This window comes from Schistocerca gregaria, chromosome 1 (assembly GCF_023897955.1).
Source record: "Schistocerca gregaria isolate iqSchGreg1 chromosome 1, iqSchGreg1.2, whole genome shotgun sequence".
Taxonomy (NCBI): domain Eukaryota; kingdom Metazoa; phylum Arthropoda; class Insecta; order Orthoptera; family Acrididae; genus Schistocerca; species Schistocerca gregaria.
The window spans coordinates 1,001,390,750-1,001,404,301 of record NC_064920.1 but is presented as its reverse complement, the minus strand read 5'-3'; positions in this window follow the sequence as shown (position 1 = coordinate 1,001,404,301).

Here is a 13,552-nt window from a genome sequence, read left to right as displayed (position 1 = left end):
ACTTAATGTACGGCAACTGCTGATAGCTCTACCAATCGAATGTAAGTAGGCATAACGTGTTTAATGTCTGTAAGAGATATAGGCGAGCCGACTGCTTGGTTCGTAGAAAGCCGTTTGAAGGCGCTCGGGGATATAACAGAGAAATCTCAACGGTCCTTCTGTATCTGCGAAATTCCACTTCTTCTCTCCTGCAGGCCGCTCCTGCCGCCGGCCAGATCCCTAAAGTTATACGATAAGAGCGCTTCACGGTATTGTTTCTGCGACCGAAATAAGCAGTGGCGAGTGCAGAAGGAGAAATATCAACATCTTCCAAGAGAACCGACTGTTTTGAGAATAAACATAGCTATGTAACAGATGCTGAAGCGCTTTATACTCAGATCAGTATCTTATTATATAACCTCGTTTGTCTTTCTTCTACATTTGCGTTATTCTTACAATTATTCAGGTATATATCTATGTAACTGTCAACTCGTACAAAGAAAACACAAAGCTTAAGACCTAATGAATCTCTCTCGTTACTGCCGAGTGTGTGCTGCAATGGAATAAAAACCATTTCTGAAAATAAATGAATAAGAATAACCGTTAGAGTTCCGTGGACAATCATTTTCCACACATCTTGTGCTTTAGCTATGTAGCAGAGGTGAGAGGAAGATTGAGACTAGTCTTGAAAATATTTGCGTAACTCAACCAGTACAATAAATGCCGTCGAAAAGGAATGGAACTGAGTCTAACTTTGGTACACGCTTTTAGTTTATCGTTTGGTTTTATGAAAGTGACTACCTAAAAACTACTTTTGAAATCCATGCGATTCATTTCTCTGTTGTTGTTTTTTCAGCTTGGTAAGATATAAATTTTATACTTGATAACGAGCTTTCACCTGCTGGCCTCATTTCACGAGTCGGAGTGTATAAGCCTACACTGTACACAGGAAAGACCTGTAAACTCCTGATTCTTTAATGAGCCGAACTCTGATGTATTAAATAGCATCCAACATCTGACTGCTTTACAACTGGGGTAACGTGTTAACCATTTCACTTTAGGACGTAAGTGAGAAAAATGTTAGGAACGATTTGAAATTACGTTTAAAGTCCGTTGGCAGTCCATAAGTGCTCCCATTATGAAACAATCTATGAATACAATCTGGGTAATTTGCACTCCATTTTACGTAGAAGCTAGTTTTTCACACATCTCAATGTTTAATGTCGCATCTTCTGAACTGCAGATCGTACAGCGATTTAATTTTGCAGGTACATTCAGTGGTACATGTGGAGACTGTATGCAAACTGTGTTGCGAATAAGTCGATAGTAAAGAAGTACGAGTAATAAATTAAAAGAACATGCATGATTCTGAAGTTTAACTGCATGATCACCTGAAATGTAGTATGCGATATCCTTTTGTCCTTTCATTATTTTGTGGAGGGATGTCAAAGAGAAAAAGTTTCGTTAAGGTTTTAAATCACATGTACACTTTGTTGGAAGACACTAAGTACTCTTATTCTCAAATACTGGACGAATGTAGTGAGAGCATTTGCGTCGTGTTAGTTAAGCTGCCTGAAGATAAGCACGCTGTATCCAACAGTAATACTTGTCTTACCACCTTGAACTTTTAGCGTAACATTATTTCAGCAATCAATTTCTTAAAACTGGTCAATAATTACTGGCAACATGCTTGGAATCTCTCACCGACGCTTCTAATTTGTATGACTAGTTAATGAGTGAGATATGCCTCCTGCCCGAAATGGCGTTAGTATGAATGTCAATGTGGTCACACCCAAGGAAACGATGAAAACATAATAGTTTGTCACATAAGCTGCAACAAATGAACAACAGCTTCACAATCACACAGTCTTTCTGTGCTCTGCCAAAACATATGTTCTTAACATTTTGGAATTTGCGTTCCGTTTTGGAAATCTTGGGTCTTAAATTCCTCTGTTTTAGCGTAGTTCAGACCTGTTTATTTCTTGTTTTCATTTCTGTGAGACGTCTGTGTGCTATCTCGCCTTCTCTCACTATTCATCACATTTACTTGCGACGGTAATGTATTCTTACCACAAGGCCCATATTCTGTAACCAATGTATAGTATGACAACTGTCAAGGCTACAGAAACAGAACAAACATTTAAATGACCAGACGGATAGTTCATAATGTTGTGAAACAGAAAAGAAATAAACATGGGACAAAACAGTTTTTACCATGGCTTGGCAGTCCCACACCATGACCAGTTACCCAAGACGCCGTTGGCGGTTCAGGCTCCTCTTCATTGCACTTCCTGTCCTAGGACTGTTCGTTGTTTCTACTTTGCTTTTTTTCACAGTTCAGTACATTTTCTTCCTGTTCCAATGCCTGACCTGTGTTCCGTTATTGACAGGCTGTCCTCTGTGCCATCTTAACACTAAATCTGGCGGGGGGTGGGAGGGGGGGGGGGGGTGCGATGGGGTAGTTTGCCTTGTCAGACTCTTCATACTCTCCGAACTATATAGGGAACGAAGGGATCCCGTTAGCACTTATGTAAAAGCGGCAGCGCCTTGATTTGTAAAGTATGCAACCCGGACATCAGACTCGTGCTCGCTTCGTTTCTAAGCTAAGCTCTTAAGGCCTGGCCAGACAGAATGCGTCCTGGCCGTGCGGCCTCTGGTCTTGAACCGCAGCCGGCAGGCCGCACCGTTGAATCGCACCGCTCGTTACTGTACGGCGGCGGTCACACAGAGTGCGGCTCTGACGCACCGGCAGCCGGCCTGCCGCTCCGGCCGCCGCTGGGTTGTCACAGGTTACAGATTCGCCGCAAGCCGGAGCGGCTGCTCAACCTCTGTTGACGCACTCAACTGCTCTGTGGTCACACTGGAAGCAACGGCGTGAGGCGGTTTTTGTCTTGCAGCTCGTAGTGCATGCATCATGGACACAGAAAGACTTATAGAGGAGGTGAGACTATACAACTTTTTGTATGATACACGTGATCCTGATTTGGAGGTAGAATACTTTTGCCCTCGATATACTCTTGATAGAAAGCTGAATTCTCAGAAATAGTGTTGTCACGTACATAACATCCATTATCAACCGCTGTAAACTCCGTAGTATGGATCAACGATCGCCAGGAGAACTAGCTAAAAGAACTGTTTGTAACAGAAGAACTTAGATCCACTATCTTTCGGGCACTTTAACCTGATTAGGCTTTCCGTCTATGCTTCATAGGCAGTCCGGAAACCCCCAAAGTTCTAGAAATCCTTCTTCAGATTTCTTCCATATCTCTGTTGTAGGAGTAGGTATATTCTTGGGCTGTAGAACAGTACATATTGCCTGGCACACTTGTTGCACAATATCTGCGACTGTTGAACGTCCTAACCGAAAAGAAAAAGCTATGGTCTGGTGACTTTCGCCTGTAATCAAGTATCTGGTAAAGATTAAAATCTGTTATGCCGACAGAACGAACGGATAAATTAACGACCAAACATATGTTTGTTTAAATTCAATGACAATGTTATGAATACAATGAAACAAAACAGTGTTACTATCGTTTGCTGTATTCGTAAACACTTCAGATAAATTTATTACTCCACTCGTAACGACGTTGTGGGATAGCACTTTCTTCCGCCGAACCTTTCATATGTTACAGCAAAACTGAAATGGAATAATTTATATGACTTCTATTTGAAGCACAAAGAGGTCAAAAACGGTAAAACTTATCTCAAACAATTGGCTAGTCTGTGCCTTGTATCAATTGGCTTTCTCCAGATCGTTGTGCACTTCTCGGTGCTACCTTTTTATCAGGCGATGCATTTCCTCGAAACATTCTCGCAACATACGAAAATATTTGAACAACCTATCTTCGTCAGACTCTAGATCAATACACAGACGATGGTATTCTCCTAAACTTTCTCTCTTGCTATTAATGACGTGCACCCAACATCTCTTCTTGGTGCCATTTCGTATCGATAGTGCGGTCTACTCACTTCTGCAATAAAAAAAAAATGAATTCGCACAAAGATAACGTGTCCCGCGTGAAGATTCCAAATCGTCTAACGCCAAGACAATCGCGCTACGCATTCAAGCTTAATAATGGGGTTCGGCCCCTTCCACAGTGTAACACCTGACGCATCAAGAGTTGCTGCGGCCTGCCGTTGCTGTGTGGCAGCCCTGGCCGCTGACGGGTCCGGCCTACCGCTGCGCCGTCCGTCACAGCGCCAGGCCGGACTCTGTCTGGGCAGGCCTTTAGCACGTAGACTCGTTCTCCGGCTTGTGTCCTACATACAGCTGCTTGGTTAGGGGATGAGAAGGGGGGCGGGGTGGGTGGTCAGCTAGCTGTCCCGGCGCTGGCGATTAAGCAGAGTTTACAGAGGACTGTCGACGAGTGCGCCGCCCATCTCTCTCTACTGTGCACTGAGAGAGCGATGCGGCACTGGGAGCCGCGGAGTCCACGGGCAGTCAAGCCCGCAGCGAGACCTGTTTAGTCCAACTTCCAGAGCCAGCGGCTGTGGCTTCGTGTGCAAAAAGGCCGCAGTACGCTGCACAGATTAGAAGGCTGGTCGCCAGGGTGCTCGGCGTCAGCTAACGTCTAGCTAATGAAAGTTATGCGAGCTAGCCTGAAAGTGATGTTACAACATCAAGACACTGTCTAACGCACCACCGGCATTTGTTTGGTGGGTGACCCCTACTGTGTCATTTTTCTGGGACTGTCACTCAACGACGTGGTAGTGCCAGTGGCTTCAGGATTTTTTTTCGTTCATCGTTTGTGATCTAGGCAAAAGGTAAAATGAAACCAGCTGGTAGTTCATTCATATAAAGCTTCAGTGCATACTTATCAGTGGCAGTGAAGTTTGACTAATTCTCCTGCACACTTGTAATTTACATTTGCTCTTATTGATAGAGAAAATTAATACTTTTTTTTGTTTTACTTAGACAAATGTAGAATTAGCCTTGAGCACGAACAGTAATCTGAAGACACAAATTCAAAATTCCCACAATTTAAGAAGTCAGGAGCCTACAGAATTTCTTGTGAAAACTGTACGAAATTCTTCATTGGACGAACAGGAAGAAACATCAACATTAGATTAAAAGAACATACGAGAGCATGCGAAAGCAATCATCAACATTGTGGGTGCGTCTCAAAAATGAAAATCACTAAGCAGAACACGCAAAAAACACTGAACAAATTTTATACAAAATATCTGTGGCACTTAATATGAATATCTTGGAAGAGTTGGATATAAATTTTCACATGTGAAATTTTCTGTACGACTTACTCATTGAACAAAGTGATTTTACACGCAAGCCCAACTTAGAAAATTTTCCTTAAATTTTCGACCACGAAAAAGTATAAACATAAGAAAGTTCAAATGGTTGAAATGGCTCTAAGTACTATCGACTTAACATCTGTGGTCATCAGTCCCCTAGACTTAGAACTACTTAAACCTAACTAACCTAAGGACATCACACACATCCATGCCCGAGGGAAGATTCGAACCTGCGTCCGTAGGAGCAGCGCGGTTCCGGACTGAAGCGGCTGGTACCGCTCGGCCACAGCTGCCGGCAAACAGAAGAAAGACTAGAGTATACGTACGTATATATGCAGCTATATGCAGTGAGCATAACCTACTGCGGATGTTCTCCACATCTAACTGGGATAGTCACGTGATTCTTGGACAACGCTGCTTGTCTAATATTTGCGGTAATAGTGAAACTCGAATATTACATGTATTCGCCTTGTTTTGTATACCTTCTTGCACGTTTGAGTTTTATTAAAGCTATGATGCCGTATTGTCGTTGCTACGAATTTAATGAGAAGTATATGAAAGGAGCAGTAGTTACTTTTCATAGATACGTACAACAAATGTGTAATTGTAAATGTCATATTATATGTTGTAAAATATCAAGGCACGATGTTCTAAAGTCCCTATTTAAAGATAATTTCTGTGATTTTATTGCCATGTAACAAGTGCTAGATAAATCTGCAAGTGTGTTTGAGTAAACTACCAGTCAGCGTATATGTATTTGTGCTGCGTTAGTATGCAGATAAAATTTATACACGGCAGTCCGATTAATTTTCTTCAATGTATGCAGGTTCTCATATCTTTGTGTGTATATGAGTATTTATGTATGATGCAGTTCCCTATACAGTGTCAAAGTAACGTAATTAATTAAAACAGATTCGACAATATGAATCAATGGAATAGAAAACATAAACGAAGTATTGTGGGCTGTCATTTCTTTTATTACTCCAAAATTCAGGCATTGATAATATTTTCTTCTTTTTTAGTATGGTACATAATTTTACTTTCGTGGTGAGATGGCGAAAAAATGTTACAGATACTTTACTTGTCTACAAAAAGCAGGAAGATAAACAAAGAAAAAGTGAAAACAATAACGGACAAGCAGGTGGTACACAGTAACAGTTACTGTTGTAAGGTGTCAGGCAAATCCAACACCTTCCATGAAAACCCTGACATAATAAGCAACTCCTCACGCAGTATCATATCTCCTATTTTATCTTCATCTACATCCTGTTCCATTTCCATAATATTGTCCTCGAATACATCGCCCTTGTATAGATCCTCTATATACTCCTTCCACTTTTCTGCTTTCCCTTCTTTGCTTAGAACTGGGTTTCCATTTCAGCTCTTAATATTCATACAAGTGTAAGGTGTCAGGCAAATCCAACACCTTCCATGAAAACCCTGACATCTACTAGTATGTCACATAGCTCCCAATAAATCGTGACATTAAATTAACCAAAGTAATACAAGTAACGAGTGAGCAAATGGAATGCCACAGACTAACACAAGAATACCTAAATGCATGTCGTACCTTCCCACCGAGAGACCGACACAGTTCCGAGGGGAGAAACGAGAACAGAAGCCGAGAGCAGAACCGCGTTAAGCTAGAAGGCCCTACGATAAGGGATGGACTGGACACCCACGTCGCCAGCTAACCACTAGTGCTCACCACCCGCACGTTTTAGCGTGAGACTTTTTCGCGTCTCAGGTACGTCAAGGACCACCCCCCAGCCCATGTTAAAAGATAGAGCCCTCCAGAAGAACAGTATAGATCTTACGATAACGCTAAAAGGACCACACCAGCTGCAGCTTTTTGCGTGAGACTTTTTAGCGTCTCTGTTATGTTGCAAACTTTAAAAATATTGCCCCACCACGAAAAGTACAACGTTTCTCATTGGATAGACAGAATCTTTGTAGGCGGAGCTTAAGGTTAACATTGAGACCCTGATTGGTCAGATGAAAACACAGCTAGATAGCTTTTTTAAATCTACTTCGGTAAATTGTAGTAAGGAGAAGTTAGGAGAGTTAGTTGGAGACCGCGAGCTGGATGGCTGCTAAGCCGGCGGCTGCCGCCCTGACGCTGCCTAAACACCACAAGGTAATGAACGCACTCGATGCCGCATTTTTGAGCGCATAAACCTTCCCTCAGAACTGCAGAAGTCTCATCTGTTACACACCCTTTTGCGTAATATTAGTGTCGATCGTAAATTAAAGCTAATGGTATTCATATTTGCCACTTGAAGTAAAAATCTGTTATATAGTTATTGAGAAGCCACATCAGCCACTGCAATTTACGACAGGTTAGGTAAGTAATTAAAGATAATTGAGGGTCACTGTAGACCATTTTGATAGTTTTCTCTTTTGTGAAACTTAAATTAAACCTAGATTATAGATGTGATATGGCATAGGTCATCCTTCAATCGATTGTAGAACTTGGAAACCCATTCAGGGAATATTCGTTCGCATTTTTGTTGAACACAGTTGATTTTTACCATCCTGTGTTAAAACATTTCCTTTTATCAATAGTGCAATTTCTATACGATGTTTTGTGAGTAGAATAAAATTTCCAATGGTAAACTTAACTGCTTTTTCGACGTTATTTTACCAGCTAACTAAAAATAGGAAAGCCTTGAACCCTTTCCACTAAATTTAGTTAGTATTAAGATCCTTTTACAGGGAGTGCAGTGGAGCTGACGCTGAGATCATTTAGTATTTGGTTAATTCGTCGCTAGTCTCACTTAACTCTTCTGAATTCTACATGTCATGTGTGGTCTGGCGTCTCCTTACCAGCAACAGGTCCCAGGTTCAAACTAGTCAATTTCCTAAAAAACACGCTCAGAGCGTCGTTGCGCGAAAGTGGTAGGGAGACACGGTATAAGAACAAACAGACACCAACATGAAAGTTTAGACTGTAACAGTTCCATAATTCTAAATGCGGTGTTAGTTCGCTACACTTTATCGCCCTTTACAGTGTGTCTGTGACATAATTAATTAGAACAGATATCCGACAATATGAATAAGTGCAATAGAAAATGTAAAAAAGAATATTTTGGGCTGTACTTCTTATCCCGTTACCGACAAACCGTAAATAAAGCGGTTGAAATGGTTCAAATGGCTCTGATCACTATGGGACTTAACATCTGCGGTCAACAGGCCCCTAGAACTTAGAACTACTTAAACCTAACTAACCTAGGGACATTACACACATCCATATCCGAGGCGGGATTCAAACCTGCGACCATAGCGGTCACGCGGTTCCAGACTGAAGCGCCTAGAACCGCAAGGCCACACCAAATAAAGTGGAATCTGCGGTATGATACTGCGGCGAGAAAGCGCACTACCATTGCTCTTCACATCTTTAAGCCAACTTCAGTTCCTGGTATCAAATTGTTATGATGCTTCTCAATCGCGTATACAAAGTTTCAAGGTACAACCGGAGATGATTTCTCCGTATCAGCGAAGTAATAATACCACAGTCTATGTATTACACCGTTCGAGACTTTAACCAAAGAGGTAGAATATCATAAAGAGTAAACACCGCGATCGGAGTGAAGCAAATTGAACAACCCTCCGGCATGTTTTTAGAAGTCAAAACAAAGGGGCATGGTAAACGATAGTGCTTAAGAAAATTACGAAACCTAGCCTAAAATAATATCACATATTTACGTGAAGTTAAACAAATAAAAGTGCTTTTTGTGGTGATATAGCCTATAACACAAATGAAGAAAACCACCAACAGTTATTTTTTTGTAAACAATATGCACATGAAGTGACATATAATTGTAATTTTAGTGCTTTTTTGAGTGCGTTTATACACTGCGTAAACCTTAGGCACGATTTCGAAAAAAAATTCGACAACTGCATATCTTACAAGTTCGCACACGTACTATTTTGCTTTTGAGATAAACACAGAGTGACAAGTGACTAAAATGAGGAAGTCACAAACGCTTTTGAATGGAGTTCGCCTGAAATCAGAAATCGGTCACGTGACGTCCGACGCCCGTTACTTACGTGACGATTCATCTTATTTCGTTGTTTCCGTATTATAACATCCGTGTTTTGACAGCACCCTGTCTGCTGGCAAGGGTGCAATGAGCATTTATCACCGTCACGTCACTCCAGGTACGATTTGTTATAATAAAATATCAGTTAAGGATGTAAAAGTCTTTAGGAGACTCTAAGACCGACAGCTTGCTCTGGTCATGTGATTACAGAAGTGCAACAACGAGAGTAATAGACGGGCTTGTATGTTTGGGTCTTGATACATGCATTTTTTTTCATCTTCGCTTTGGTAATACACTCGTGGTCTTTCTTATTCATTTTACAGAATTATATTCTGCAAGGTCTGATGTTATCTGCATATAAAAGGGTCCTCCAACAAGAAGAGCTTTTTCGATTTCGTGACTTCCTTCTGATTAAAAAACGACAGATGGCGCTGCTGCGAGCGAAACAACCAGCAGCGACATTTATATTCCTTTTTGTCACAAACATTTGACCGTTCCTTTTTCAGAATATTTTGCGATTTCAAAAGGTGTCGTTAGGCAGGAATGTAATCTAATTGCTGCGAGTGAAAAGAGCACCAGTGACATTCATATTCTTCCATGTCATAAATACTTGGCTGTTTATTTCCGAGTGAATTCTCTCCCGAGAATGTGAACAGAAAAAACACCTAAAAGCACAGCTTGAACTGCTGTGAATGGAACGAGCAGTAATAATATTTACAGTCTTGTTTGTCACAAATATTTAGCTCCTGGATGCTATATGATCGTCTACTTAACTTTGAAGTTAGTAGGAATGCAAGCTATAAAAATACGCGAGCTAGATCTAAAGAGGGTTCATTACTCACGACACCCATAGATGCTCTTGCAAATAGCATTGTAAGCCAAAGAGGCAAGGTTGTTGTGCAAAAATATCTAGATACAACCAAATAAATATCACATTGAAGCTACTGGAATCGATATCTTTAAAAATTCTTATAAGTGTCTTTTGTACATCTGACCAGGATTTTTGAGTATCACTGATTCTCTCTTACACTGTTAATTTACATCTGTGTTTCTTAAAAATTTGATTGGCAAGTTTTAAAGTTTTACCTTGTGTGATTGTAATATTTTTTAAAAATTTGACTAAGACAAATTGTTAATGATATTGCTGCGTAAGTGTCAAGCAACTTCAACTTATTACTGTAAATAAATAAATTTTGGTGGTCTCTGAATGTGGTAGAAGTTCAAAACCACCAGACTCCGTTCCCGAAATCAGTGCTACCAACCGTTCCAGTTCTGAAATGTCTTTCTATAATTCATATTTTGAGCGGTTCCACTTTTATCCGAAAATATCGCAGTTAGACATTTTTAGTAAATACGATATTCCATATCTCTTTTCGATATGTTTGAGCATTACAGCAGATCTTAACTGACAGCGTTACCTAGTTATGAGTTCAGGAGACTGCAGCAGTCTCTTACTATAAAAATACAGCGACCAGCCACTTTTTTTAATGTGTTTTATTTATGTTAATATGCAATATACATCGAGTAACAGAGATTTCCCATAAACTACAAGTTCTCCACCTAGCCAACAAAGGAAAAAGAATGAACCTCCTAGAAAAAATCTAAATTTATTCAAATAAACATGCATCGCCTTCTGACATACATAACTACCAAACAGAGGTACCACACCGAATATTTCTGAAAAGCTTCCACACTCTACTTATCAAACCACTTACTAAGGACTATCAAGAAATAACATAATCTAATATAAATCCAACAAATACATGTAATAATATACAACATAAAAATATTATTTCTATATTTGCTATATTGTAAATGTATGAATTACTGCTTTGTATAAATGTGTAATGTTAGTTTATTATCTTCAATACTGCCAAAAAAGGAAAACCTTAGTATACATCGTACTTAGAATACTTCTATCACCCATGTCAATGTTTAGTAAACAGTAGCTTAGCTAGAACCTCAAAACTTTCGTAAAATATAACTCTGTCCATAGATAAACTTTAAACTCGCGAAATTGAAGTAAATGATTGGAATCGTTGCTTTTGCACTGGCCAGCTGCAGCATCCAAACTGCTGTAGATCTTGTACCACTGTATAAACTGAAGATACATGTAATTGTTCAGCTGTAGATGGGTGCAAACCCGAAATGCATATTGGCATAAATAAAACGCATTAAAAAAAGTGGCTGGTCGCTGTATTGTTATAGCAAAATATCATTATGCACGGCCACGGAGCTCAACAGTCCAAATAAAATGGACAAATTGTTCTAGACTCCAGCAGATTTATGCGCTCTTTGACGTTAATAGATTATGGGAAGCACTCTGGCGGTGAAGAGCTGGTCAAGAGTAACTCTCATGTAAGATCGCATAAGTACTGTCTTCCACTATAGCTTGCCTCCTACACTGAAACTACATTATATAAACTTGTATCCTTTTTCGATTTTGAATTTATTGCGAGTGCCAGCTACAACTAACAGTCTGCATTTTTGCTTCGGATAGTGAATCCCGCTAACCTGTTGTATCTCGATAACGTTTTGCAGACAGATCTGCACCATCTCGGAGAGGATAAAGTAGCTGTTAGTTGGAGGCAGTTCCTATGTTCGGTGGATAATGGCTCCTCTTAGAGAAATAGCAGAACGAATGGGAAACCTGATTTCCACTCGGTGTGCAACCCGGGATGGACGGTGGGCAACTAGGAAGATTCGTCCCCAGAGAAATTGAGCGCACAGATTTCAGTCAACTGTTGATTGTCACGTTCGCACCAACGATGTCTGTCTGTTGGATTTGAGAACATCTCTCTTTGAAGACAGATATAAGTGGTCTCCTCATTCGTGAAGTCTCACACAGTTGTCAGTTTCCAGATCCTTCTGAGGACTGATCGGGGCTCTTTGGTCATGAACCGACTGGAGGGTCTAAATCAGACGCTTCACCGGTCCTCTAATGAGATCGTTTGTAGATTTCTTGAGCTTCCTTACGCAGGCAAAATGTGTAAAGTAGCAGAGTATTCGTTAGGCGGCCACTGTACGCCGGAAAGCTCTGTTATAACAATGAACAGCTACTGTTGGAGTGAAGCAAACGATGGAACGTCTAGCAGTGTTATTTTCAGGGGCAGTCAAATGAAACCCAAACACCGGCCAGAACGGTACCATGAACGGTTCCATTCAAAAGCAATCACCACGCGTGTTACGACATTTATCCCACTGGGAGAAATGTGGATCACTTCCTGTTTCGTAGAAAGCGCTCGGCCGCTAACGGATCTACAAGCGCACCCATTCTTACATTCCTCATCCGAATGAAATCGACATCCACACGTGTCTTCCTGTAGGCCGCAGAAGATGGGTAAATCAGAAGGTGACAGAGCCGGGCTGTATGGAGGATGCTGCCATGTTTCCCAACCAAATCGCTTAGGCGTAGTCGTCGTCCGATTAGCAGTGTAAATCCGTCCAACAGCCCGAGGGCAAACGGAAGAGCCAGCAGTGGAAACATCCTACATCTCCCCCTGCCAAGGATATCCAAAGCTGTTCACACCAGTCCCAGTGCAGGGGCCCTCTACTCGCCGAGTTCCTCGAGCGCGGAAACGCAATCAGTGCCCAGCGCTATGAAGAGACTTTGCAGAAGCTGTGGTGCGCCACAAAGACGAAACGGCCAGGAATGCTGTCGCAAGGAATCATCCTGTTGCACGATAACGTCCAGCCCCCGACTCCCAATCGGACGACAGCTATGCTTCGGCGATTTGGTTGAGAAAGACAGCAAATCTTGCATCTAGCCCGGATCCTTCACCGTAGGATTTTTAGATCTCTTGAGACCTGAAGAAAGACATGCACCGACATCGGTTTCAGTTAGACGAGGAAGTGCTAGAGTAGTAGGTATAGTAGTGGACCAGTCGGTGGGTGATTGCGTTCTGAGATAGAGGTATAGACTGAGTCGTCTCCGAGCGGGATAAGTACCTTAAAAAGCATTTGGTGATTACTCTCGAATGGAACCATTCCATGGCCACACTGTGACGGGTGTTGAGTCCTCATTTAACCGCCCCTTAGACATCTATAAATGGCCGTCATACGACAGAATGGTACAGAACGTAGAAGAAGCCAGGGTCCTCTGTGTTGGTACATTCTACAAGCTGTAATGTCAACGCCAATATTTTCTATCACCAGTGCACATGACAGCGCTCGAGATTTATGAAGTGATGAATATTTTTCCAGAAATGACTTTTAAACCTATATATGAAAACTGATAAAGAAAAGACTATTATTATTGTATTGTGAAATGTATAATTTCC